This window comes from Oryzias latipes, chromosome 1, assembly GCF_053564925.1.
Source record: "Oryzias latipes strain Hd-rR chromosome 1, Olatipes_Hd-rR_3.1".
NCBI classification, from domain to species: Eukaryota; Metazoa; Chordata; class Actinopteri; order Beloniformes; family Adrianichthyidae; genus Oryzias; species Oryzias latipes.
Window position 1 is genome coordinate 3593684 of NC_136237.1, and position 21146 is coordinate 3614829.

At 41.9% G+C, this 21146-nt stretch overlaps 41 non-coding genes across 41 annotated transcripts; 19 read left to right on the forward strand and 22 right to left on the reverse strand.

Moving 5' to 3' along the window:
- Positions 1 to 520: 520 nt before the first annotated feature.
- trnag-gcc (transfer RNA glycine (anticodon GCC)) lies at positions 521 to 591 on the reverse strand. The gene has a single exon. It is a non-coding gene; the product is annotated as a tRNA-Gly (tRNA).
- Positions 592 to 1442: 851 nt separating this feature from the next.
- On the reverse strand, positions 1443 to 1513 carry trnag-ucc (transfer RNA glycine (anticodon UCC)). Its single transcript has one exon. It is a non-coding gene; the product is annotated as a tRNA-Gly (tRNA).
- A 193-nt stretch (positions 1514 to 1706) lies between these two features.
- On the forward strand, positions 1707 to 1778 carry trnae-uuc (transfer RNA glutamic acid (anticodon UUC)). The gene has a single exon. It is a non-coding gene; the product is annotated as a tRNA-Glu (tRNA).
- A 313-nt stretch (positions 1779 to 2091) lies between these two features.
- On the reverse strand, positions 2092 to 2162 carry trnag-gcc (transfer RNA glycine (anticodon GCC)). Its single transcript has one exon. It is a non-coding gene; the product is annotated as a tRNA-Gly (tRNA).
- Positions 2163 to 2624: 462 nt separating this feature from the next.
- trnae-cuc (transfer RNA glutamic acid (anticodon CUC)) lies at positions 2625 to 2696 on the forward strand. Its single transcript has one exon. It is a non-coding gene; the product is annotated as a tRNA-Glu (tRNA).
- Positions 2697 to 3041: 345 nt separating this feature from the next.
- On the reverse strand, positions 3042 to 3112 carry trnag-ucc (transfer RNA glycine (anticodon UCC)). The gene has a single exon. It is a non-coding gene; the product is annotated as a tRNA-Gly (tRNA).
- A 193-nt stretch (positions 3113 to 3305) lies between these two features.
- Positions 3306 to 3377, forward strand: trnae-uuc (transfer RNA glutamic acid (anticodon UUC)). The gene has a single exon. It is a non-coding gene; the product is annotated as a tRNA-Glu (tRNA).
- Positions 3378 to 3690: 313 nt separating this feature from the next.
- Positions 3691 to 3761, reverse strand: trnag-gcc (transfer RNA glycine (anticodon GCC)). The gene has a single exon. It is a non-coding gene; the product is annotated as a tRNA-Gly (tRNA).
- Positions 3762 to 4223: 462 nt separating this feature from the next.
- trnae-cuc (transfer RNA glutamic acid (anticodon CUC)) lies at positions 4224 to 4295 on the forward strand. The gene has a single exon. It is a non-coding gene; the product is annotated as a tRNA-Glu (tRNA).
- A 345-nt stretch (positions 4296 to 4640) lies between these two features.
- trnag-ucc (transfer RNA glycine (anticodon UCC)) lies at positions 4641 to 4711 on the reverse strand. Its single transcript has one exon. It is a non-coding gene; the product is annotated as a tRNA-Gly (tRNA).
- Positions 4712 to 5271: 560 nt separating this feature from the next.
- trnag-gcc (transfer RNA glycine (anticodon GCC)) lies at positions 5272 to 5342 on the reverse strand. Its single transcript has one exon. It is a non-coding gene; the product is annotated as a tRNA-Gly (tRNA).
- A 462-nt stretch (positions 5343 to 5804) lies between these two features.
- trnae-cuc (transfer RNA glutamic acid (anticodon CUC)) lies at positions 5805 to 5876 on the forward strand. The gene has a single exon. It is a non-coding gene; the product is annotated as a tRNA-Glu (tRNA).
- Positions 5877 to 6221: 345 nt separating this feature from the next.
- On the reverse strand, positions 6222 to 6292 carry trnag-ucc (transfer RNA glycine (anticodon UCC)). The gene has a single exon. It is a non-coding gene; the product is annotated as a tRNA-Gly (tRNA).
- Positions 6293 to 6852: 560 nt separating this feature from the next.
- Positions 6853 to 6923, reverse strand: trnag-gcc (transfer RNA glycine (anticodon GCC)). Its single transcript has one exon. It is a non-coding gene; the product is annotated as a tRNA-Gly (tRNA).
- An 851-nt stretch (positions 6924 to 7774) lies between these two features.
- Positions 7775 to 7845, reverse strand: trnag-ucc (transfer RNA glycine (anticodon UCC)). The gene has a single exon. It is a non-coding gene; the product is annotated as a tRNA-Gly (tRNA).
- A 193-nt stretch (positions 7846 to 8038) lies between these two features.
- On the forward strand, positions 8039 to 8110 carry trnae-uuc (transfer RNA glutamic acid (anticodon UUC)). Its single transcript has one exon. It is a non-coding gene; the product is annotated as a tRNA-Glu (tRNA).
- Positions 8111 to 8423: 313 nt separating this feature from the next.
- On the reverse strand, positions 8424 to 8494 carry trnag-gcc (transfer RNA glycine (anticodon GCC)). Its single transcript has one exon. It is a non-coding gene; the product is annotated as a tRNA-Gly (tRNA).
- Positions 8495 to 9372: 878 nt separating this feature from the next.
- On the reverse strand, positions 9373 to 9443 carry trnag-ucc (transfer RNA glycine (anticodon UCC)). The gene has a single exon. It is a non-coding gene; the product is annotated as a tRNA-Gly (tRNA).
- A 193-nt stretch (positions 9444 to 9636) lies between these two features.
- Positions 9637 to 9708, forward strand: trnae-uuc (transfer RNA glutamic acid (anticodon UUC)). The gene has a single exon. It is a non-coding gene; the product is annotated as a tRNA-Glu (tRNA).
- Positions 9709 to 10943: 1235 nt separating this feature from the next.
- Positions 10944 to 11014, reverse strand: trnag-ucc (transfer RNA glycine (anticodon UCC)). Its single transcript has one exon. It is a non-coding gene; the product is annotated as a tRNA-Gly (tRNA).
- Positions 11015 to 11207: 193 nt separating this feature from the next.
- Positions 11208 to 11279, forward strand: trnae-uuc (transfer RNA glutamic acid (anticodon UUC)). Its single transcript has one exon. It is a non-coding gene; the product is annotated as a tRNA-Glu (tRNA).
- A 313-nt stretch (positions 11280 to 11592) lies between these two features.
- trnag-gcc (transfer RNA glycine (anticodon GCC)) lies at positions 11593 to 11663 on the reverse strand. Its single transcript has one exon. It is a non-coding gene; the product is annotated as a tRNA-Gly (tRNA).
- Positions 11664 to 12125: 462 nt separating this feature from the next.
- Positions 12126 to 12197, forward strand: trnae-cuc (transfer RNA glutamic acid (anticodon CUC)). The gene has a single exon. It is a non-coding gene; the product is annotated as a tRNA-Glu (tRNA).
- A 608-nt stretch (positions 12198 to 12805) lies between these two features.
- On the forward strand, positions 12806 to 12877 carry trnae-uuc (transfer RNA glutamic acid (anticodon UUC)). Its single transcript has one exon. It is a non-coding gene; the product is annotated as a tRNA-Glu (tRNA).
- A 313-nt stretch (positions 12878 to 13190) lies between these two features.
- On the reverse strand, positions 13191 to 13261 carry trnag-gcc (transfer RNA glycine (anticodon GCC)). Its single transcript has one exon. It is a non-coding gene; the product is annotated as a tRNA-Gly (tRNA).
- A 462-nt stretch (positions 13262 to 13723) lies between these two features.
- trnae-cuc (transfer RNA glutamic acid (anticodon CUC)) lies at positions 13724 to 13795 on the forward strand. Its single transcript has one exon. It is a non-coding gene; the product is annotated as a tRNA-Glu (tRNA).
- A 344-nt stretch (positions 13796 to 14139) lies between these two features.
- Positions 14140 to 14210, reverse strand: trnag-ucc (transfer RNA glycine (anticodon UCC)). The gene has a single exon. It is a non-coding gene; the product is annotated as a tRNA-Gly (tRNA).
- Positions 14211 to 14403: 193 nt separating this feature from the next.
- trnae-uuc (transfer RNA glutamic acid (anticodon UUC)) lies at positions 14404 to 14475 on the forward strand. Its single transcript has one exon. It is a non-coding gene; the product is annotated as a tRNA-Glu (tRNA).
- An 846-nt stretch (positions 14476 to 15321) lies between these two features.
- Positions 15322 to 15393, forward strand: trnae-cuc (transfer RNA glutamic acid (anticodon CUC)). Its single transcript has one exon. It is a non-coding gene; the product is annotated as a tRNA-Glu (tRNA).
- Positions 15394 to 15737: 344 nt separating this feature from the next.
- Positions 15738 to 15808, reverse strand: trnag-ucc (transfer RNA glycine (anticodon UCC)). Its single transcript has one exon. It is a non-coding gene; the product is annotated as a tRNA-Gly (tRNA).
- A 193-nt stretch (positions 15809 to 16001) lies between these two features.
- Positions 16002 to 16073, forward strand: trnae-uuc (transfer RNA glutamic acid (anticodon UUC)). The gene has a single exon. It is a non-coding gene; the product is annotated as a tRNA-Glu (tRNA).
- A 313-nt stretch (positions 16074 to 16386) lies between these two features.
- Positions 16387 to 16457, reverse strand: trnag-gcc (transfer RNA glycine (anticodon GCC)). Its single transcript has one exon. It is a non-coding gene; the product is annotated as a tRNA-Gly (tRNA).
- An 851-nt stretch (positions 16458 to 17308) lies between these two features.
- Positions 17309 to 17379, reverse strand: trnag-ucc (transfer RNA glycine (anticodon UCC)). The gene has a single exon. It is a non-coding gene; the product is annotated as a tRNA-Gly (tRNA).
- A 193-nt stretch (positions 17380 to 17572) lies between these two features.
- trnae-uuc (transfer RNA glutamic acid (anticodon UUC)) lies at positions 17573 to 17644 on the forward strand. The gene has a single exon. It is a non-coding gene; the product is annotated as a tRNA-Glu (tRNA).
- A 313-nt stretch (positions 17645 to 17957) lies between these two features.
- Positions 17958 to 18028, reverse strand: trnag-gcc (transfer RNA glycine (anticodon GCC)). The gene has a single exon. It is a non-coding gene; the product is annotated as a tRNA-Gly (tRNA).
- Positions 18029 to 18490: 462 nt separating this feature from the next.
- On the forward strand, positions 18491 to 18562 carry trnae-cuc (transfer RNA glutamic acid (anticodon CUC)). Its single transcript has one exon. It is a non-coding gene; the product is annotated as a tRNA-Glu (tRNA).
- A 345-nt stretch (positions 18563 to 18907) lies between these two features.
- Positions 18908 to 18978, reverse strand: trnag-ucc (transfer RNA glycine (anticodon UCC)). Its single transcript has one exon. It is a non-coding gene; the product is annotated as a tRNA-Gly (tRNA).
- A 193-nt stretch (positions 18979 to 19171) lies between these two features.
- trnae-cuc (transfer RNA glutamic acid (anticodon CUC)) lies at positions 19172 to 19243 on the forward strand. Its single transcript has one exon. It is a non-coding gene; the product is annotated as a tRNA-Glu (tRNA).
- Positions 19244 to 19588: 345 nt separating this feature from the next.
- trnag-ucc (transfer RNA glycine (anticodon UCC)) lies at positions 19589 to 19659 on the reverse strand. The gene has a single exon. It is a non-coding gene; the product is annotated as a tRNA-Gly (tRNA).
- Positions 19660 to 19852: 193 nt separating this feature from the next.
- Positions 19853 to 19924, forward strand: trnae-uuc (transfer RNA glutamic acid (anticodon UUC)). Its single transcript has one exon. It is a non-coding gene; the product is annotated as a tRNA-Glu (tRNA).
- An 846-nt stretch (positions 19925 to 20770) lies between these two features.
- trnae-cuc (transfer RNA glutamic acid (anticodon CUC)) lies at positions 20771 to 20842 on the forward strand. The gene has a single exon. It is a non-coding gene; the product is annotated as a tRNA-Glu (tRNA).
- The last annotated feature ends 304 nt before the right edge of the window (positions 20843 to 21146 follow it).

The window sequence follows — 21146 nt, forward strand, 5'->3', positions numbered from 1 at the left end:
TGCAAGGAAGAGTCCCCACATCCAGTCCAAGAACCCATCATTGTTGCACAGTAGCCCAAGCCATTCACCCGCCCAGCTATGACATCCCCTATGCTACCAATGCCAACTCTCTTGAAGCATTTCCACAGGAGAATTTCCCTGATGGTCTAATCGCTAGGATTTGGTGCTTTCACCGACACGGTCCGGGTTCAATTCCCGGTCAGGGAATCCTCTATGTTCAAAAGGAAACTGGCATGAAACACTAGTTGAACCTACAATGACACACATCCTGAACCATTTTTCAAAGAGAGACCAACCTTGCGTGTTGACCACATCCTAAAGAAGATAACCCAATGAATGAAAGCATCTCTCAGCATTGAATGATTTCTCTTACAAGACGAAAACGCCAGCATTTCAGTAGTGTGAGCTAAGCTTTCCTTGTCATAGATCGACATTGGGCTTTTTACGTTGACACTCTACATGTTTTAATGAAATACTTTGACACAAGAAGGTTACTGAACATAACAAAAACAGCAATCAATGCATTGGCTGGGAATTGAACCCAGGTCAACTGCATGGCAAGCAGCTATGCTACCACTATACCACCAATGCCCACACAAGTGATGCTACCCCCACATTAAAGGTAGAATCTCCCAGCCTGTGCAAATTTCTGCAGGGAAGAGTTCCCGCCTCTAGTCCAAGAGCCCATCATTGTTGCACAGTGGCACAAGCCATTTACTTGCCCATGTATATGTTTATGCAGTAATTAATGTGCATTTGAACTATCAGCCCAGGAGTACTAGCAGCATGTGTGGGGCAGAGTTACCTGATCCATCTGGACATCTGTTTGACTTTTTAAAGTAGACACATGTTGCAGTCAAGAAGACAAATATCCCAATGGCAGCAAGATGAACAACACAACAAACTGAAGAAATTTGCTACAGTAAAAATAAATGGGCACTGTTCCAAAAATCAGAAATATCTACAACAAGGCCACATCAAAATTGCAGTCTTTTGCAACGTATGCTAATTCTTGTAGTCTGTTAAAAATGTTGTTTGCTTCATGCAGGAATTTCCCTCATGGTCTAATGGCTAGGATTTGGCACTCTCACCGCCACGGTCCGGGTTCAATTCCCGGTCAGGGAATCCACCCTAGTTTAGCCTATGCACATAATGACACACATTATAAACCACTTTTCAATAGAGACTTATCTAAGACTTGAACCAACCTTGTCATTTGAACACATTCTAAACAAGGGATTCCAAGAGAAGCAAATATTTCTCAGCATTTGAATGATTTCTCTGGCAATATAGACATGAAGATGGAAAATTCGACACTTCAGTAGTGTGTGGGCTATGTTTTCCATGTCTTGGATCAACATTAGACATTACAGGTTGACATTTTACAGGTTTTATTTCAATAATATTTAGCATGAAGTTTAATTCTCAAAAACTCTAATCAATGCATTGGCTGGGAATTGAACCCAGGTCAACTGCTTGGAAGGCAGCTATGCTACCACTATACCACCAATGCCCACTGTGTCAAAAGGACACCGCATTAAAACTAGAATGTCTAAGACTGTGCAAAGTTGTGCAAGGAAGAGTCCCCACATCCAGTCCAAGAACCCATCATTGTTGCACAGTAGCCCAAGCCATTCACCCGCCCAGCTATGACATCCCCTATGCTACCAATGCCAACTCTCTTTAAGCATTTCCACAGGAGAATTTCCCTGATGGTCTAATGGCTAGGATTTGGTGCTTTCACCGCCACGGTCCGGGTTCAATTCCCGGTCAGGGAATCCTCTATGTTCTAAAGGAAACTGGCCAGAAACATTAGTTTAACCTACAATGACACACATCCTGAACCATTTTTCAAAGAGAGACCGACCTTGCGTGTTGACCACATCCTAATGAAGATAACCCAATGAATGAAAGCATCTCTCAGCATTGAATGATTTCTCTTACAAGATGAAAACGCCAGCATTTCTGTAGTGTGAGCTAAGCTTTCCTTGTCATAGATCGACATTGGGCTTTTTACGTTGACACTCTACATGTTTTAATGAAATACTTTGACACAAGAAGGTTACTGAACATAACAAAAACAGCAATCAATGCATTGGCTGGGAATTGAACCCAGGTCAACTGCATGGCAAGCAGCTATGCTACCACTATACCACCAATGCCCACACAAGTGATGCTACCCCCACATTAAAGGTAGAATCTCCCAGCCTGTGCAAATTTCTGCAGGGAAGAGTTCCCGCCTCTAGTCCAAGAGCCCATCATTGTTGCACAGTGGCACAAGCCATTTACTTGCCCATGTATATGTTTATGCAGTAATTAATGTGCATTTGAACTATCAGCCCAGGAGTACTAGCAGCATGTGTGGGGCAGAGTTACCTGATCCATCTGGACATCTGTTTGACTTTTTAAAGTAGACACATGTTGCAGTCAAGAAGACAAACATCCCAATGGCAGCAAGATGAACAACACAACAAACTGAAGAAATTTGCTACAGTAAAAATAAATGGGCACTGTTCCAAAAATCAGAAATATCTACAACAAGGCCACATCAAAATTGCAGTCTTTTGCAACGTATGCTAATTCTTGTAGTCTGTTAAAAATGTTGTTTGCTTCATGCAGGAATTTCCCTGATGGTCTAATGGCTAGGATTTGGCGCTCTCACCGCTACGGTCCGGGTTCAATTCCCGGTCAGGGAATCCACCATGTTTATAGGAGAACTCACCTGAAACCCTAGTTAAGCCTATGCACATAATGACACACATTATAAACCACTTTTCAATAGAGACTTATCTAAGACTTGAACCAACCTTGTCATTTGAACACATTCTAAACAAGGGATTCCAAGAGAAGCAAATATTTCTCAGCATTTGAATGATTTCTCTGGCAATATAGACATGAAGATGGAAAATTCGACACTTGAGTAGTGTGTGGGCTATGTTTTCCATGTCTTGGATCAACATTAGACATTACAGGTTGACATTTTACAGGTTTTATTTCAATAATATTTAGCATGAAGTTTAATTCTCAAAAACTCTAATCAATGCATTGGCTGGGAATTGAACCCAGGTCAACTGCTTGGAAGGCAGCTATGCTACCACTATACCACCAATGACCACTGTGTCAAAAGGACACCGCATTAAAACTAGAATGTCTAAGACTGTGCAAAGTTGTGCAAGGAAGAGTCCCCACATCCAGTCCAAGAACCCATCATTGTTGCACAGTAGCCCAAGCCATTCAACCGCCCAGCTATGACATCCCCTATGCTACCAATGCCAACTCTCTTTAAGCACTTCCACAGGAGAATTTCCCTGATGGTCTAATGGCTAGGATTTGGTGCTTTCACCGCCACGGTCCGGGTTCAATTCCCGGTCAGCGAATCCTCTATGTTCTAAAGGAAACTGGCCAGAAACATTAGTTTAACCTACAATGACACACATCCTGAACCATTTTTCAAAGAGAGACCAACCTTGCGTGTTGACCACATCCTAAAGAAGATAACCCAATGAATGAAAGCATCTCTCAGCATTGAATGATTTCTCTTACAAGATGAAAACGCCAGCATTTCTGTAGTGTGAGCTAAGCTTTCCTTGTCATAGATCGACATTGGGCTTTTTACGTTGACACTCTACATGTTTTAATGAAATACTTTGACACAAGAAGGTTACTGAACATAACAAAAACAGCAATCAATGCATTGGCTGGGAATTGAACCCAGGTCAACTGCATGGCAAGCAGCTATGCTACCACTATACCACCAATGCCCACGCAAGTGATGCTACCCCCACATTAAAGGTAGAATCACCCAGCCTGTGCAAATTTCTGCAGGGAAGAGTTCCCGCCTCTAGTCCAAGAGCCCATCATTGTTGCACAGTGGCACAAGCCATTTACTTGCCCATGTATATGTTTATGCAGTAATTAATGTGCATTTGAACTATCAGCCCAGGAGTACTAGCAGCATGTGTGGGGCAGAGTTACCTGATCCATCTGGACATCTGTTTGACTTTTTAAAGTAGACACATGTTGCAGTCAAGAAGACAAACATCCCAATGGCAGCAAGATGAACAACACAACAAACTGAAGAAATTTGCTACAGTAAAAATAAATGGGCACTGTTCCAAAAATCAGAAATATCTACAACAAGGCCACATCAAAATTGCAGTCTTTTGCAACGTATGCTAATTCTTGTAGTCTGTTAAAAATGTTGTTTGCTTCATGCAGGAATTTCCCTGATGGTCTAATGGCTAGGATTTGGCGCTCTCACCGCTACGGTCCGGGTTCAATTCCCGGTCAGGGAATCCACCATGTTTATAGGAGAACTCACCTGAAACCCTAGTTAAGCCTATGCACATAATGACACACATTATAAACCACTTTTCAATAGAGACTTATCTAAGACTTGAACCAACCTTGTCATTTGAACACATTCTAAACAAGGGATTCCAAGAGAAGCAAGTATTTCTCAGCATTTGAATGATTTCTCTGGCAATATAGACATGAAGATGGAAAATTTGACACTTCAGTAGTGTGTGGGCTATGTTTTCCATGTCTTGGATCAACATTAGACATTACAGGTTGACATTTTACAGGTTTTATTTGGATAATATTTAGCATGAAGTTTAATTCTCAAAAACACTAATCAATGCATTGGCTGGGAATTGAACCCAGGTCAACTGCTTGGAAGGCAGCTATGCTACCACTATACCACCAATGCCCACTGTGTCAAAAGGACACCGCATTAAAACTAGAATGTCTAAGACTGTGCAAAGTTGTGCAAGGAAGAGTCCCCACATCCAGTCCAAGAACCCATCATTGTTGCACAGTAGCCCAAGCCATTCACCCGCCCAGCTATGACATCCCCTATGCTACCAATGCCAACTCTCTTGAAGCATTTCCACAGGAGAATTTCCCTGATGGTCTAATGGCTAGGATTTGGCGCTTTCACCGCCACGGTCAGGGAATCCTCTATGTTCAAAAGGAAACTGGCATGAAACACTAGTTTAACCTACAATGACACACATCCTGAACCATTTTTCAAAGAGAGACCAACCTTGCGTGTTGACCACATCCTAAAGAAGATAACCCAATGAATGAAAGCATCTCTCAGCATTGAATGATTTCTCTTACAAGACGAAAACGCCAGCATTTCTGTAGTGTGAGCTAAGCTTTCCTTGTCATAGATCGACATTGGGCTTTTTACGTTGACACTCTACATGTTTTAATGAAATACTTTGACACAAGAAGGTTACTGAACATAACAAAAACAGCAATCAATGCATTGGCTGGGAATTGAACCCAGGTCAACTGCATGGCAAGCAGCTATGCTACCACTATACCACCAATGCCCACACAAGTGATGCTACCCCCACATTAAAGGTAGAATCTCCCAGCCTGTGCAAATTTCTGCAGGGAAGAGTTCCCGCCTCTAGTCCAAGAGCCCATCATTGTTGCACAGTGGCACAAGCCATTTACTTGCCCATGTATATGTTTATGCAGTAATTAATGTGCATTTGAACTATCAGCCCAGGAGTACTAGCAGCATGTGTGGGGCAGAGTTACCTGATCCATCTGGACATCTGTTTGACTTTTTAAAGTAGACACATGTTGCAGTCAAGAAGACAAACATCCCAATGGCAGCAAGATGAACAACACAACAAACTGAAGAAATTTGCTACAGTAAAAATAAATGGGCACTGTTCCAAAAATCAGAAATATCTACAACAAGGCCACATCAAAATTGCAGTCTTTTGCAACGTATGCTAATTCTTGTAGTCTGTTAAAAATGTTGTTTGCTTCATGCAGGCATTTCCCTGATGGTCTAATGGCTAGGATTTGGCGCTCTCACCGCTACGGTCCGGGTTCAATTCCCGGTCAGGGAATCCACCATGTTTATAGGAGAACTCACCTGAAACCCTAGTTAAGCCTATGCACATAATGACACACATTATAAACCACTTTTCAATAGAGACTTATCTAAGACTTGAACCAACCTTGTCATTTGAACACATTCTAAACAAGGGATTCCAAGAGAAGCAAGTATTTCTCAGCATTTGAATGATTTCTCTGGCAATATAGACATGAAGATGGAAAATTTGACACTTCAGTAGTGTGTGGGCTATGTTTTCCATGTCTTGGATCAATATTAGACATTACAGGTTGACATTTTACAGGTTTTATTTGAATAATATTTAGCATGAAGTTTAATTCTCAAAAACACTAATCAATGCATTGGCTGGGAATTGAACCCAGGTCAACTGCTTGGAAGGCAGCTATGCTACCACTATACCACCAATGCCCACTGTGTCAAAAGGACACCGCATTAAAACTAGAATGTCTAAGACTGTGCAAAGTTGTGCAAGGAAGAGTCCCCACATCCAGTCCAAGAACCCATCATTGTTGCACAGTAGCCCAAGCCATTCACCCGCCCAGCTATGACATCCCCTATGCTACCAATGCCAACTCTCTTGAAGCATTTCCACAGGAGAATTTCCCTGATGGTCTAATGGCTAGGATTTGGCGCTTTCACCGCCACGGTCAGGGAATCCTCTATGTTCAAAAGGAAACTGGCATGAAACACTAGTTTAACCTACAATGACACACATCCTGAACCATTTTTCAAAGAGAAACCAACCTTGCGTGTTGACCACATCCTAAAGAAGATAACCCAATGAATGAAAGCATCTCTCAGCATTGAATGATTTCTCTTACAAGACGAAAACGCCAGCATTTCTGTAGTGTGAGCTAAGCTTTCCTTGTCATAGATCGACATTGGGCTTTTTACGTTGACACTCTACATGTTTTAATGAAATACTTTGACACAAGAAGGTTACTGAACATAACAAAAACAGCAATCAATGCATTGGCTGGGAATTGAACCCAGGTCAACTGCATGGCAAGCAGCTATGCTACCACTATACCACCAATGCCCACACAAGTGATGCTACCCCCACATTAAAGGTAGAATCTCCCAGCCTGTGCAAATTTCTGCAGGGAAGAGTTCCCGCCTCTAGTCCTAGAGCCCATCATTGTAGCACAGTGGCACAAGCCATTTACTTGCCCATGTATATGTTTATGCAGTAATTAATGTGCATTTGAACTATCAGCCCAGGAGTACTAGCAGCATGTGTGGGGCAGAGTTACCTGATCCATCTGGACATCTGTTTGACTTTTTAAAGTAGACACATGTTGCAGTCAAGAAGACAAACATCCCAATGGCAGCAAGATGAACAACACAACAAACTGAAGAAATTTGCTACAGTAAAAATAAATGGGCACTGTTCCAAAAATCAGAAATATCTACAACAAGGCCACATCAAAATTGCAGTCTTTTGCAACGTATGCTAATTCTTGTAGTCTGTTAAAAATGTTGTTTGCTTCATGCAGGAATTTCCCTCATGGTCTAATGGCTAGGATTTGGCGCTCTCACCGCCACAGTCCGGGTTCAATTCCCGGTCAGGGAATCCACCCTAGTTTAGCCTATGCACATAATGACACACATTATAAACCACTTTTCAATAGAGACTTATCTAAGACTTGAACCAACCTTGTCATTTGAACACATTCTAAACAAGGGATTCCAAGAGAAGCAAATATTTCTCAGCATTTGAATGATTTCTCTGGCAATATAGACATGAAGATGGAAAATTCAACACTTCAGTAGTGTGTGGGCTATGTTTTCCATGTCTTGGATCAACATTAGACATTACAGGTTGACATTTTACAGGTTTTATTTCAATAATATTTACCATGAAGTTTAATTCTCAAAAACTCTAATCAATGCATTGGCTGGGAATTGAACCCAGGTCAACTGCTTGGAAGGCAGCTATGCTACCACTATACCACCAATGCCCACTGTGTCAAAAGGACACCGCATTAAAACTAGAATGTCTAAGACTGTGCAAAGTTGTGCAAGGAAGAGTCCCCACATCCAGTCCAAGAACCCATCATTGTTGCACAGTAGCCCAAGCCATTCACCCGCCCAGCTATGACATCCCCTATGCTACCAATGCCAACTCTCTTGAAGCATTTCCACAGGAGAATTTCCCTGATGGTCTAATGGCTAGGATTTGGTGCTTTCACCGCCACGGTCCGGGTTCAATTCCCGGTCAGCGAATCCTCTATGTTCAAAAGGAAACTGGCCAGAAACATTAGTTTAACCTACAATGACACACATCCTGAACCATTTTTCAAAGAGAGACCAACCTTGCGTGTTGACCACATCCTAAAGAAGATAACCCAATGAATGAAAGCATCTCTCAGCATTGAATGATTTCTCTTACAAGACGAAAACGCCAGCATTTCTGTAGTGTGAGCTAAGCTTTCCTTGTCATAGATCGACATTGGGCTTTTTACGTTGACACTCTACATGTTTTAATGAAATACTTCGACACAAGAAGGTTACTGAACATAACAAAAACAGCAATCAATGCATTGGCTGGGAATTGAACCCAGGTCAACTGCATGGCAAGCAGCTATGCTACCACTATACCACCAATGCCCACACAAGTGATGCTACCCCCACATTAAAGGTAGAATCTCCCAGCCTGTGCAAATTTCTGCAGGGAAGAGTTCCCGCCTCTAGTCCAAGAGCCCATCATTGTTGCACAGTGGCACAAGCCATTTACTTGCCCATGTATATGTTTATGCAGTAATTAATGTGCATTTGAACTATCAGCCCAGGAGTACTAGCAGCATGTGTGGGGCAGAGTTACCTGATCCATCTGGACATCTGTTTGACTTTTTAAAGTAGACACATGTTGCAGTCAAGAAGACAAACATCCCAATGGCAGCAAGATGAACAACACAACAAACTGAAGAAATTTGCTACAGTAAAAATAAATGGGCACTGTTCCAAAAATCAGAAATATCTACAACAAGGCCACATCAAAATTGCAGTCTTTTGCAACGTATGCTAATTCTTGTAGTCTGTTAAAAATGTTGTTTGCTTCATGCAGGAATTTCCCTCATGGTCTAATGGCTAGGATTTGGCGCTCTCACCGCCACGGTCTGGGTTCAATTCCCGGTCAGGGAATCCACCATGTTTAAAGGAGAACTCACCTGAAACCCTAGTTTAGCCTATGCACATAATGACACACATTATAAACCACTTTTCAATAGAGACTTATCTATGACTTGAACCAACCTTGTCATTTGAACACATTCTAAACAAGGGATTCCAAGAGAAGCAAACATTTCTCAGCATTGAATGATTTCTCTGGCAATATAGACATGAAAATGGAAAATTCGACACTTCAGTAGTGTGTGGGCTATGTTTTCCATGTCTTGGATCAACATTAGACATTACAGGTTGACATTTTACAGGTTTTATTTGAATAATATTTAGCATGAAGTTTAATTCTCAAAAACACTAATCAATGCATTGGCTGGGAATTGAACCCAGGTCAACTGCTTGGAAGGCAGCTATGCTACCACTATACCACCAATGCCCACTGTGTCAAAAGGACACCGCATTAAAACTAGAATGTCTAAGACTGTGCAAAGTTGTGCAAGGAAGAGTCCCCACATCCAGTCCAAGAACCCATCATTGTTGCACAGTAGCCCAAGCCATTCACCCGCCCAGCTATGACATCCCCTATGCTACCAATGCCAACTCTCTTGAAGCATTTCCACAGGAGAATTTCCCTGATGGTCTAATGGCTAGGATTTGGCGCTTTCACCGCCACGGTCCGGGTTCAATTCCCGGTCAGGGAATCCTCTATGTTCAAAAGGAAACTGGCATGAAACACTAGTTTAACCTACAATGACACACATCCTGAACCATTTTTCAAAGAGAGACCAACCTTGCGTGTTGACCACATCCTAAAGAAGATAACCCAATGAATGAAAGCATCTCTCAGCATTGAATGATTTCTCTTACAAGACGAAAACGCCAGCATTTCTGTAGTGTGAGCTAAGCTTTCCTTGTCATAGATCGACATTGGGCTTTTTACGTTGACACTCTACATGTTTTAATGAAATACTTTGACACAAGAAGGTTACTGAACATAACAAAAACAGCAATCAATGCATTGGCTGGGAATTGAACCCAGGTCAACTGCATGGCAAGCAGCTATGCTACCACTATACCACCAATAACCACACAAGTGATGCTACCCCCACATTAAAGGTAGAATCTCCCAGCCTGTGCAAATTTCTGCAGGGAAGAGTTCCCGCCTCTAGTCCAAGAGCCCATCATTGTTGCACAGTGGCACAAGCCATTTACTTGCCCATGTATATGTTTATGCAGTAATTAATGTGCATTTGAACTATCAGCCCAGGAGTACTAGCAGCATGTGTGGGGCAGAGTTACCTGATCCATCTGGACATCTGTTTGACTTTTTAAAGTAGACACATGTTGCAGTCAAGAAGACAAACATCCCAATGGCAGCAAGATGAACAACACAACAAACTGAAGAAATTTGCTACAGTAAAAATAAATGGGCACTGTTCCAAAAATCAGAAATATCTACAACAAGGCCACATCAAAATTGCAGTCTTTTGCAACGTATGCTAATTCTTGTAGTCTGTTAAAAATGTTGTTTGCTTCATGCAGGAATTTCCCTCATGGTCTAATGGCTAGGATTTGGCGCTCTCACCGCCACAGTCCGGGTTCAATTCCCGGTCAGGGAATCCACCCTAGTTTAGCCTATGCACATAATGACACACATTATAAACCACTTTTCAATAGAGACTTATCTAAGACTTGAACCAACCTTGTCATTTGAACACATTCTAAACAAGGGATTCCAAGAGAAGCAAATATTTCTCAGCATTTGAATGATTTCTCTGGCAATATAGACATGAAGATGGAAAATTCGACACTTCAGTAGTGTGTGGGCTATGTTTTCCATGTCTTGGATCAACATTAGACATTACAGGTTGACATTTTACAGGTTTTATTTCAATAATATTTAGCATGAAGTTTAATTCTCAAAAACTCTAATCAATGCATTGGCTGGGAATTGAACCCAGGTCAACTGCTTGGAAGGCAGCTATGCTACCACTATACCACCAATGCCCACTGTGTCAAAAGGACACCGCATTAAAACTAGAATGTCTAAGACTGTGCAAAGTTGTGCAAGGAAGAGTCCCCACATCCAGTCCAAGAACCCATCATTGTTGCACAGTAGCCCAAGCCATTCACCCGCCCAGCTATGACATCCCCTATGCTACCAATGCCAACTCTCTTGAAGCATTTCCACAGGAGAATTTCCCTGATGGTCTAATGGCTAGGATTTGGTGCTTTCACCGCCACGGTCCGGGTTCAATTCCCGGTCAGCGAATCCTCTATGTTCAAAAGGAAACTGGCCAGAAACACTAGTTTAACCTACAATGACACACATCCTGAACCATTTTTCAAAGAGAGACCAACCTTGCGTGTTGACCACATCCTAAAGAAGATAACCCAATGAATGAAAGCATCTCTCAGCATTGAATGATTTCTCTTACAAGATGAAAACGCCAGCATTTCTGTAGTGTGAGCTAAGCTTTCCTTGTCATAGATCGACATTGGGCTTTTTACGTTGACACTCTACATGTTTTAATGAAATACTTTGACACAAGAAGGTTACTGAACATAACAAAAACAGCAATCAATGCATTGGCTGGGAATTGAACCCAGGTCAACTGCATGGCAAGCAGCTATGCTACCACTATACCACCAATGCCCACACAATTGATGCTACCCCCACATTAAAGGTAGAATCTCCCAGCCTGTGCAAATTTCTGCAGGGAAGAGTTCCCGCCTCTAGTCCAAGAGCCCATCATTGTTGCACAGTGGCACAAGCCATTTACTTGCCCATGTATATGTTTATGCAGTAATTAATGTGCATTTGAACTATCAGCCCAGGAGTACTAGCAGCATGTGTGGGGCAGAGTTACCTGATCCATCTGGACATCTGTTTGACTTTTTAAAGTAGACACATGTTGCAGTCAAGAAGACAAACATCCCAATGGCAGCAAGATGAACAACACAACAAACTGAAGAAATTTGCTACAGTAAAAATAAATGGGCACTGTTCCAAAAATCAGAAATATCTACAACAAGGCCACATCAAAATTGCAGTCTTTTGCAACGTATGCTAATTCTTGTAGTCTGTTAAAAATGTTGTTTGCTTCATGCAGGAATTTCCCTCATGGTCTAATGGCTAGGATTTGGCGCTCTCACCGCCACGGTCCGGGTTCAATTCCCGGTCAGGGAATCCACCATGTTTAAAGGAGAACTCACCTGAAACCCTAGTTAAGCCTATGCACATAATGACACACATTATAAACCACTTTTCAATAGAGACTTATCTAAGACTTGAACCAACCTTGTCATTTGAACACATTCTAAACAAGGGATTCCAAGAGAAGCAAACATTTCTCAGCATTGAATGATTTCTCTGGCAATATAGACATGAAGATGGAAAATTTGACACTTCAGTAGTGTGTGTGCTATGTTTTCCATGTCTTGGATCAACATTAGACATTACAGGTTGACATTTTACAGGTTTTATTTCAATAATATTTAGCATGAAGTTTAATTCTCAAAAACTCTAATCAATGCATTGGCTGGGAATTGAACACAGGTCAAGTGCTTGGAAGGCAGCTATGCTACCACTATACCACCAATGCCCACTGTGTCAAAAGGACACCGCATTAAAACTAGAATGTCTAAGACTGTGCAAAGTTGTGCAAGGAAGAGTCCCCACATCCAGTCCAAGAACCCATCATTGTTGCACAGTAGCCCAAGTCATTCACCAGCCCAGCTATGACATCCCCTATGCTACCAATGCCAACTCTCTTGAAGCATTTCCACAGGAGAATTTCCCTGATGGTCTAATGGCTAGGATTTGGCGCTTTCACCGCCACGATCCGGGTTCAATTCCCGGTCAGGGAATCCTCTATGTTCAAAAGGAAACTGGCATGAAACACTAGTTTAACCTACAATGACACACATCCCGAACCATTTTTCAAAGAGAGACCAACCTTGCGTGTTGACCACATCCTAAAGAAGATAACCCAATGAATGAAAGCATCTCTCAGCATTGAATGATTTCTCTTACAAGACGAAAACGCCAGCATTTCTGTAGTGTGAGCTAAGCTTTCCTTGTCATAGATCGACATTGGGCTTTTTACGTTGACACTCTACATGTTTTAATGAAATACTTTGACACAAGAAGGTTACTGAACATAACAAAAACAGCAATCAATGCATTGGCTGGGAATTGAACCCAGGTCAACTGCATGGCAAGCAGCTATGCTACCACTATACCACCAATGCCCACACAAGTGATGCTACCCCCACATTAAAGGTAGAATCTCCCAGCCTGTGCAAATTTCTGCAGGGAAGAGTTCCCGCCTCTAGTCCAAGAGCCCATCATTGTTGCACAGTGGCACAAGCCATTTACTTGCCCATGTATATGTTTATGCAGTAATTAATGTGCATTTGAACTATCAGCCCAGGAGTACTAGCAGCATGTGTGGGGCAGAGTTACCTGATCCATCTGGACATCTGTTTGACTTTTTAAAGTAGACACATGTTGCAGTCAAGAAGACAAACATCCCAATGGCAGCAAGATGAACAACACAACAAACTGAAGAAATTTGCTACAGTAAAAATAAATGGGCACTGTTCCAAAAATCAGAAATATCTACAACAAGGCCACATCAAAATTGCAGTCTTTTGCAACGTATGCTAATTCTTGTAGTCTGTTAAAAATGTTGTTTGCTTCATGCAGGCATTTCCCTGATGGTCTAATGGCTAGGATTTGGCGCTCTCACCGCCACGGTCCGGGTTCAATTCCCGGTCAGGGAATCCACCATGTTTATAGGAGAACTCACCTGAAACCCTAGTTAAGCCTATGCACATAATGACACACATTATAAACCACTTTTCAATAGAGACTTATCTAAGACTTGAACCAACCTTGTCATTTGAACACATTCTAAACAAGGGATTCCAAGAGAAGCAAACATTTCTCAGCATTGAATGATTTCTCTGGCAATATAGACATGAAGATGGAAAATTCGACACTTCAGTAGTGTGTGGGCTATGTTTTCCATGTCTTGGATCAACATTAGACATTACAGGTTGACATTTTACAGGTTTTATTTGAATAATATTTAGCATGAAGTTTAATTCTCAAAAACACTAATCAATGCATTGGCTGGGAATTGAACCCAGGTCAACTGCTTGGAAGGCAGCTATGCTACCACTATACCACCAATGCCCACTGTGTCAAAAGGACACCGCATTAAAACTAGAATGTCTAAGACTGTGCAAAGTTGTGCAAGGAAGAGTCCCCACATCCAGTCCAAGAACCCATCATTGTTGCACAGTAGCCCAAGTCATTCACCCGCCCAGCTATGACATCCCCTATGCTACCAATGCCAACTCTCTTGAAGCATTTCCACAGGAGAATTTCCCTGATGGTCTAATGGCTAGGATTTGGCGCTTTCACCGCCACGGTCCGGGTTCAATTCCCGGTCAGGGAATCCTCTATGTTCAAAAGGAAACTGGCATGAAACACTAGTTCAACCTACAATGACACACATCCTGAACCATTTTTCAAAGAGAGACCAACCTTGCGTGTTGACCACATCCTAAAGAAGATAACCCAATGAATGAAAGCATCTCTCAGCATTGAATGATTTCTCTTACAAGACGAAAACGCCAGCATTTCTGTAGTGTGAGCTAAGCTTTCCTTGTCATAGATCGACATTGGGCTTTTTACGTTGACACTCTACATGTTTTAATGAAATACTTTGACACAAGAAGGTTACTGAACATAACAAAAACAGCAATCAATGCATTGGCTGGGAATTGAACCCAGGTGAATTGCATGGCAAGCAGCTATGCTACCACTATACCACCAATGCCCACACAAGTGATGCTACCCCCACATTAAAGGTAGAATCTCCCAGCCTGTGCAAATTTCTGCAGGGAAGAGTTCCCGCCTCTAGTCCAAGAGCCCATCATTGTTGCACAGTGGCACAAGCCATTTACTTGCCCATGTATATGTTTATGCAGTAATTAATGTGCATTTGAACTATCAGCCCAGGAGTACTAGCAGCATGTGTGGGGCAGAGTTACCTGATCCATCTGGACATCTGTTTGACTTTTTAAAGTAGACACATGTTGCAGTCAAGAAGACAAACATCCCAATGGCAGCAAGATGAACAACACAACAAACTGAAGAAATTTGCTACAGTAAAAATAAATGGGCACTGTTCCAAAAATCAGAAATATCTACAACAAGGCCACATCAAAATTGCAGTCTTTTGCAACGTATGCTAATTCTTGTAGTCTGTTAAAAATGTTGTTTGCTTCATGCAGGCATTTCCCTGATGGTCTAATGGCTAGGATTTGGCGCTCTCACCGCCACGGTCCGGGTTCAATTCCCGGTCAGGGAATCCACCATGTTTAAAGGAGAACTCACCTGAAACACTAGTTTAGCCTATGCACATAATGACACACATTATAAACCACTTTTCAATAGAGACTTATCTATGACTAGAACCAACCTTGTCATTTGAACACATTCTAAACAAGGGATTCCAAGAGAAGCAAACATTTCTCAGCATTGAATGATTTCTCTGGCAATATAGACATGAAGATGGAAAATTCGACACTTCAGTAGTGTGTGGGCTATGTTTTCCATGTCTTGGATCAACATTAGACATTACAGGTTGACATTTTACAGGTTTTATTTGAATAATATTTAGCATGAAGTTTAATTCTCAAAAACACTAATCAATGCATTGGTTGGGAATTGAACCCAGGTCAACTGCTTGGAAGGCAGCTATGCTACCACTATACCACCAATGCCCACTGTGTCAAAAGGACACCGCATTAAAACTAGAATGTCTAAGACTGTGCAAAGTTGTGCAAGGAAGAGTCCCCACATCCAGTCCAAGAACCCATCATTGTTGCACAGTAGCCCAAGCCATTCACCCGCCCAGCTATGACATCCCCTATGCTACCAATGCCAACTCTCTTGAAGCATTTCCACAGGAGAATTTCCCTGATGGTCTAATGGCTAGGATTTGGTGCTTTCACCGACACGGTCCGGGTTCAATTCCCGGTCAGGGAATCCTCTATGTTCAAAAGGAAACTGGCATGAAACACTAGTTGAACCTACAATGACACACATCCTGAACCATTTTTCAAAGAGAGACCAACCTTGCGTGTTGACCACATCCTAAAGAAGATAACCCAATGAATGAAAGCATCTCTCAGCATTGAATGATTTCTCTTACAAGACGAAAACGCCAGCATTTCAGTAGTGTGAGCTAAGCTTTCCTTGTCATAGATCGACATTGGGCTTTTTACGTTGACACTCTACATGTTTTAATGAAATACTTTGACACAAGAAGGTTACTGAACATAACAAAAACAGCAATCAATGCATTGGCTGGGAATTGAACCCAGGTCAACTGCATGGCAAGCAGCTATGCTACCACTATACCACCAATGCCCACACAAGTGATGCTACCCCCACATTAAAGGTAGAATCTCCCAGCCTGTGCAAATTTCTGCAGGGAAGAGTTCCCGCCTCTAGTCCAAGAGCCCATCATTGTTGCACAGTGGCACAAGCCATTTACTTGCCCATGTATATGTTTATGCAGTAATTAATGTGCATTTGAACTATCAGCCCAGGAGTACTAGCAGCATGTGTGGGGCAGAGTTACCTGATCCATCTGGACATCTGTTTGACTTTTTAAAGTAGACACATGTTGCAGTCAAGAAGACAAATATCCCAATGGCAGCAAGATGAACAACACAACAAACTGAAGAAATTTGCTACAGTAAAAATAAATGGGCACTGTTCCAAAAATCAGAAATATCTACAACAAGGCCACATCAAAATTGCAGTCTTTTGCAACGTATGCTAATTCTTGTAGTCTGTTAAAAATGTTGTTTGCTTCATGCAGGAATTTCCCTCATGGTCTAATGGCTAGGATTTGGCACTCTCACCGCCACGGTCCGGGTTCAATTCCCGGTCAGGGAATCCACCCTAGTTTAGCCTATGCACATAATGACACACATTATAAACCACTTTTCAATAGAGACTTATCTAAGACTTGAACCAACCTTGTCATTTGAACACATTCTAAACAAGGGATTCCAAGAGAAGCAAATATTTCTCAGCATTTGAATGATTTCTCTGGCAATATAGACATGAAGATGGAAAATTCGACACTTCAGTAGTGTGTGGGCTATGTTTTCCATGTCTTGGATCAACATTAGACATTACAGGTTGACATTTTACAGGTTTTATTTCAATAATATTTAGCATGAAGTTTAATTCTCAAAAACTCTAATCAATGCATTGGCTGGGAATTGAACCCAGGTCAACTGCTTGGAAGGCAGCTATGCTACCACTATACCACCAATGCCCACTGTGTCAAAAGGACACCGCATTAAAACTAGAATGTCTAAGACTGTGCAAAGTTGTGCAAGGAAGAGTCCCCACATCCAGTCCAAGAACCCATCATTGTTGCACAGTAGCCCAAGCCATTCACCCGCCCAGCTATGACATCCCCTATGCTACCAATGCCAACTCTCTTTAAGCATTTCCACAGGAGAATTTCCCTGATGGTCTAATGGCTAGGATTTGGTGCTTTCACCGCCACGGTCCGGGTTCAATTCCCGGTCAGCGAATCCTCTATGTTCTAAAGGAAACTGGCCAGAAACATTAGTTTAACCTACAATGACACACATCCTGAACCATTTTTCAAAGAGAGACCGACCTTGCGTGTTGACCACATCCTAAAGAAGATAACCCAATGAATGAAAGCATCTCTCAGCATTGAATGATTTCTCTTACAAGATGAAAACGCCAGCATTTCTGTAGTGTGAGCTAAGCTTTCCTTGTCATAGATCGACATTGGGCTTTTTACGTTGACACTCTACATGTTTTAATGAAATACTTTGACACAAGAAGGTTACTGAACATAACAAAAACAGCAATCAATGCATTGGCTGGGAATTGAACCCAGGTCAACTGCATGGCAAGCAGCTATGCTACCACTATACCACCAATGCCCACACAAGTGATGCTACCCCCACATTAAAGGTAGAATCTCCCAGCCTGTGCAAATTTCTGCAGGGAAGAGTTCCCGCCTCTAGTCCAAGAGCCCATCATTGTTGCACAGTGGCACAAGCCATTTACTTGCCCATGTATATGTTTATGCAGTAATTAATGTGCATTTGAACTATCAGCCCAGGAGTACTAGCAGCATGTGTGGGGCAGAGTTACCTGATCCATCTGGACATCTGTTTGACTTTTTAAAGTAGACACATGTTGCAGTCAAGAAGACAAACATCCCAATGGCAGCAAGATGAACAACACAACAAACTGAAGAAATTTGCTACAGTAAAAATAAATGGGCACTGTTCCAAAAATCAGAAATATCTACAACAAGGCCACATCAAAATTGCAGTCTTTTGCAACGTATGCTAATTCTTGTAGTCTGTTAAAAATGTTGTTTGCTTCATGCAGGAATTTCCCTGATGGTCTAATGGCTAGGATTTGGCGCTCTCACCGCTACGGTCCGGGTTCAATTCCCGGTCAGGGAATCCACCATGTTTATAGGAGAACTCACCTGAAACCCTAGTTAAGCCTATGCACATAATGACACACATTATAAACCACTTTTCAATAGAGACTTATCTAAGACTTGAACCAACCTTGTCATTTGAACACATTCTAAACAAGGGATTCCAAGAGAAGCAAATATTTCTCAGCATTTGAATGATTTCTCTGGCAATATAGACATGAAGATGGAAAATTCGACACTTGAGTAGTGTGTGGGCTATGTTTTCCATGTCTTGGATCAACATTAGACATTACAGGTTGACATTTTACAGGTTTTATTTCAATAATATTTAGCATGAAGTTTAATTCTCAAAAACTCTAATCAATGCATTGGCTGGGAATTGAACCCAGGTCAACTGCTTGGAAGGCAGCTATGCTACCACTATACCACCAATGACCACTGTGTCAAAAGGACACCGCATTAAAACTAGAATGTCTAAGACTGTGCAAAGTTGTGCAAGGAAGAGTCCCCACATCCAGTCCAAGAACCCATCATTGTTGCACAGTAGCCCAAGCCATTCAACCGCCCAGCTATGACATCCCCTATGCTACCAATGCCAACTCTCTTTAAGCATTTCCACAGGAGAATTTCCCTGATGGTCTAATGGCTAGGATTTGGCGCTCTCACCGCTACGGTCCGGGTTCAATTCCCGGTCAGGGAATCCACCATGTTTATAGGAGAACTCACCTGAAACCCTAGTTAAGCCTATGCACATAATGACACACATTATAAACCACTTTTCAATAGAGACTTATCTAAGACTTGAACCAACCTTGTCATTTGAACACATTCTAAACAAGGGATTCCAAGAGAAGCAAGTATTTCTCAGCATTTGAATGATTTCTCTGGCAATATAGACATGAAGATGGAAAATTTGACACTTCAGTAGTGTGTGGGCTATGTTTTCCATGTCTTGGATCAACATTAGACATTACAGGTTGACATTTTACAGGTTTTATTTGGATAATATTTAGCATGAAGTTTAATTCTCAAAAACACTAATCAATGCATTGGCTGGGAATTGAACCCAGGTCAACTGCTTGGAAGGCAGCTATGCTACCACTATACCACCAATGCCCACTGTGTCAAAAGGACACCGCATTAAAACTAGAATGTCTAAGACTGTGCAAAGTTGTGCAAGGAAGAGTCCCCACATCCAGTCCAAGAACCCATCATTGTTGCACAGTAGCCCAAGCCATTCACCCGCCCAGCTATGACATCCCCTATGCTACCAATGCCAACTCTCTTGAAGCATTTCCACAGGAGAATTTCCCTGATGGTCTAATGGCTAGGATTTGGTGCTTTCACCGCCACGGTCCGGGTTCAATTCCCGGTCAGCGAATCCTCTATGTTCTAAAGGAAACTGGCCAGAAACATTAGTTTAACCTACAATGACACACATCCTGAACCATTTTTCAAAGAGAGACCAACCTTGCGTGTTGACCACATCCTAAAGAAGATAACCCAATGAATGAAAGCATCTATCAGCATTGAATGATTTCTCTTACAAGATGAAAACGCCAGCATTTCTGTAGTGTGAGCTAAGCTTTCCTTGTCATAGATCGACATTGGGCTTTTTACGTTGACACTCTACATGTTTTAATGAAATACTTTGACACAAGAAGGTTACTGAACATAACAAAAACAGCAATCAATGCATTGGCTGGGAATTGACCCCAGGTCAACTGCATGGCAAGCAGCTATGCTACCACTATACCACCAATGCCCACGCAAGTGATGCTACCCCCACATTAAAGGTAGAATCTCCCAGCCTGTGCAAATTTCTGCAGGGAAGAGTTCCCGCCTCTAGTCCAAGAGCCCATCATTGTTGCACAGTGGCACAAGCCATTTACTTGCCCATGTATATGTTTATGCAGTAATTAATGTGCATTTGAACTATCAGCCCAGGAGTACTAGCAGCATGTGTGGGGCAGAGTTACCTGATCCATCTGGACATCTGTTTGACTTTTTAAAGTAGACACATGTTGCAGTCAAGAAGACAAACATCCCAATGGCAGCAAGATGAACAACACAACAAACTGAAGAAATTTGCTACAGTAAAAATAAATGGGCACTGTTCCAAAAATCAGAAATATCTACAACAAGGCCACATCAAAATTGCAGTCTTTTGCAACGTATGCTAATTCTTGTAGTCTGTTAAAAATGTTGTTTGCTTCATGCAGGAATTTCCCTGATGGTCTAATGGCTAGGATTTGGCGCTCTCACCGCTACGGTCCGGGTTCAATTCCCGGTCAGGGAATCCACCATGTTTATAGGAGAACTCACCTGAAACCCTAGTTAAGCCTATGCACATAATGACACACATTATAAACCACTTTTCAATAGAGACTTATCTAAGACTTGAACCAACCTTGTCATTTGAACACATTCTAAACAAGGGATTCCAAGAGAAGCAAGTATTTCTCAGCATTTGAATGATTTCTCTGGCAATATAGACATGAAGATGGAAAATTTGACACTTCAGTAGTGTGTGGGCTATGTTTTCCATGTCTTGGATCAACATTAGACATTACAGGTTGACATTTTACAGGTTTTATTTGGAT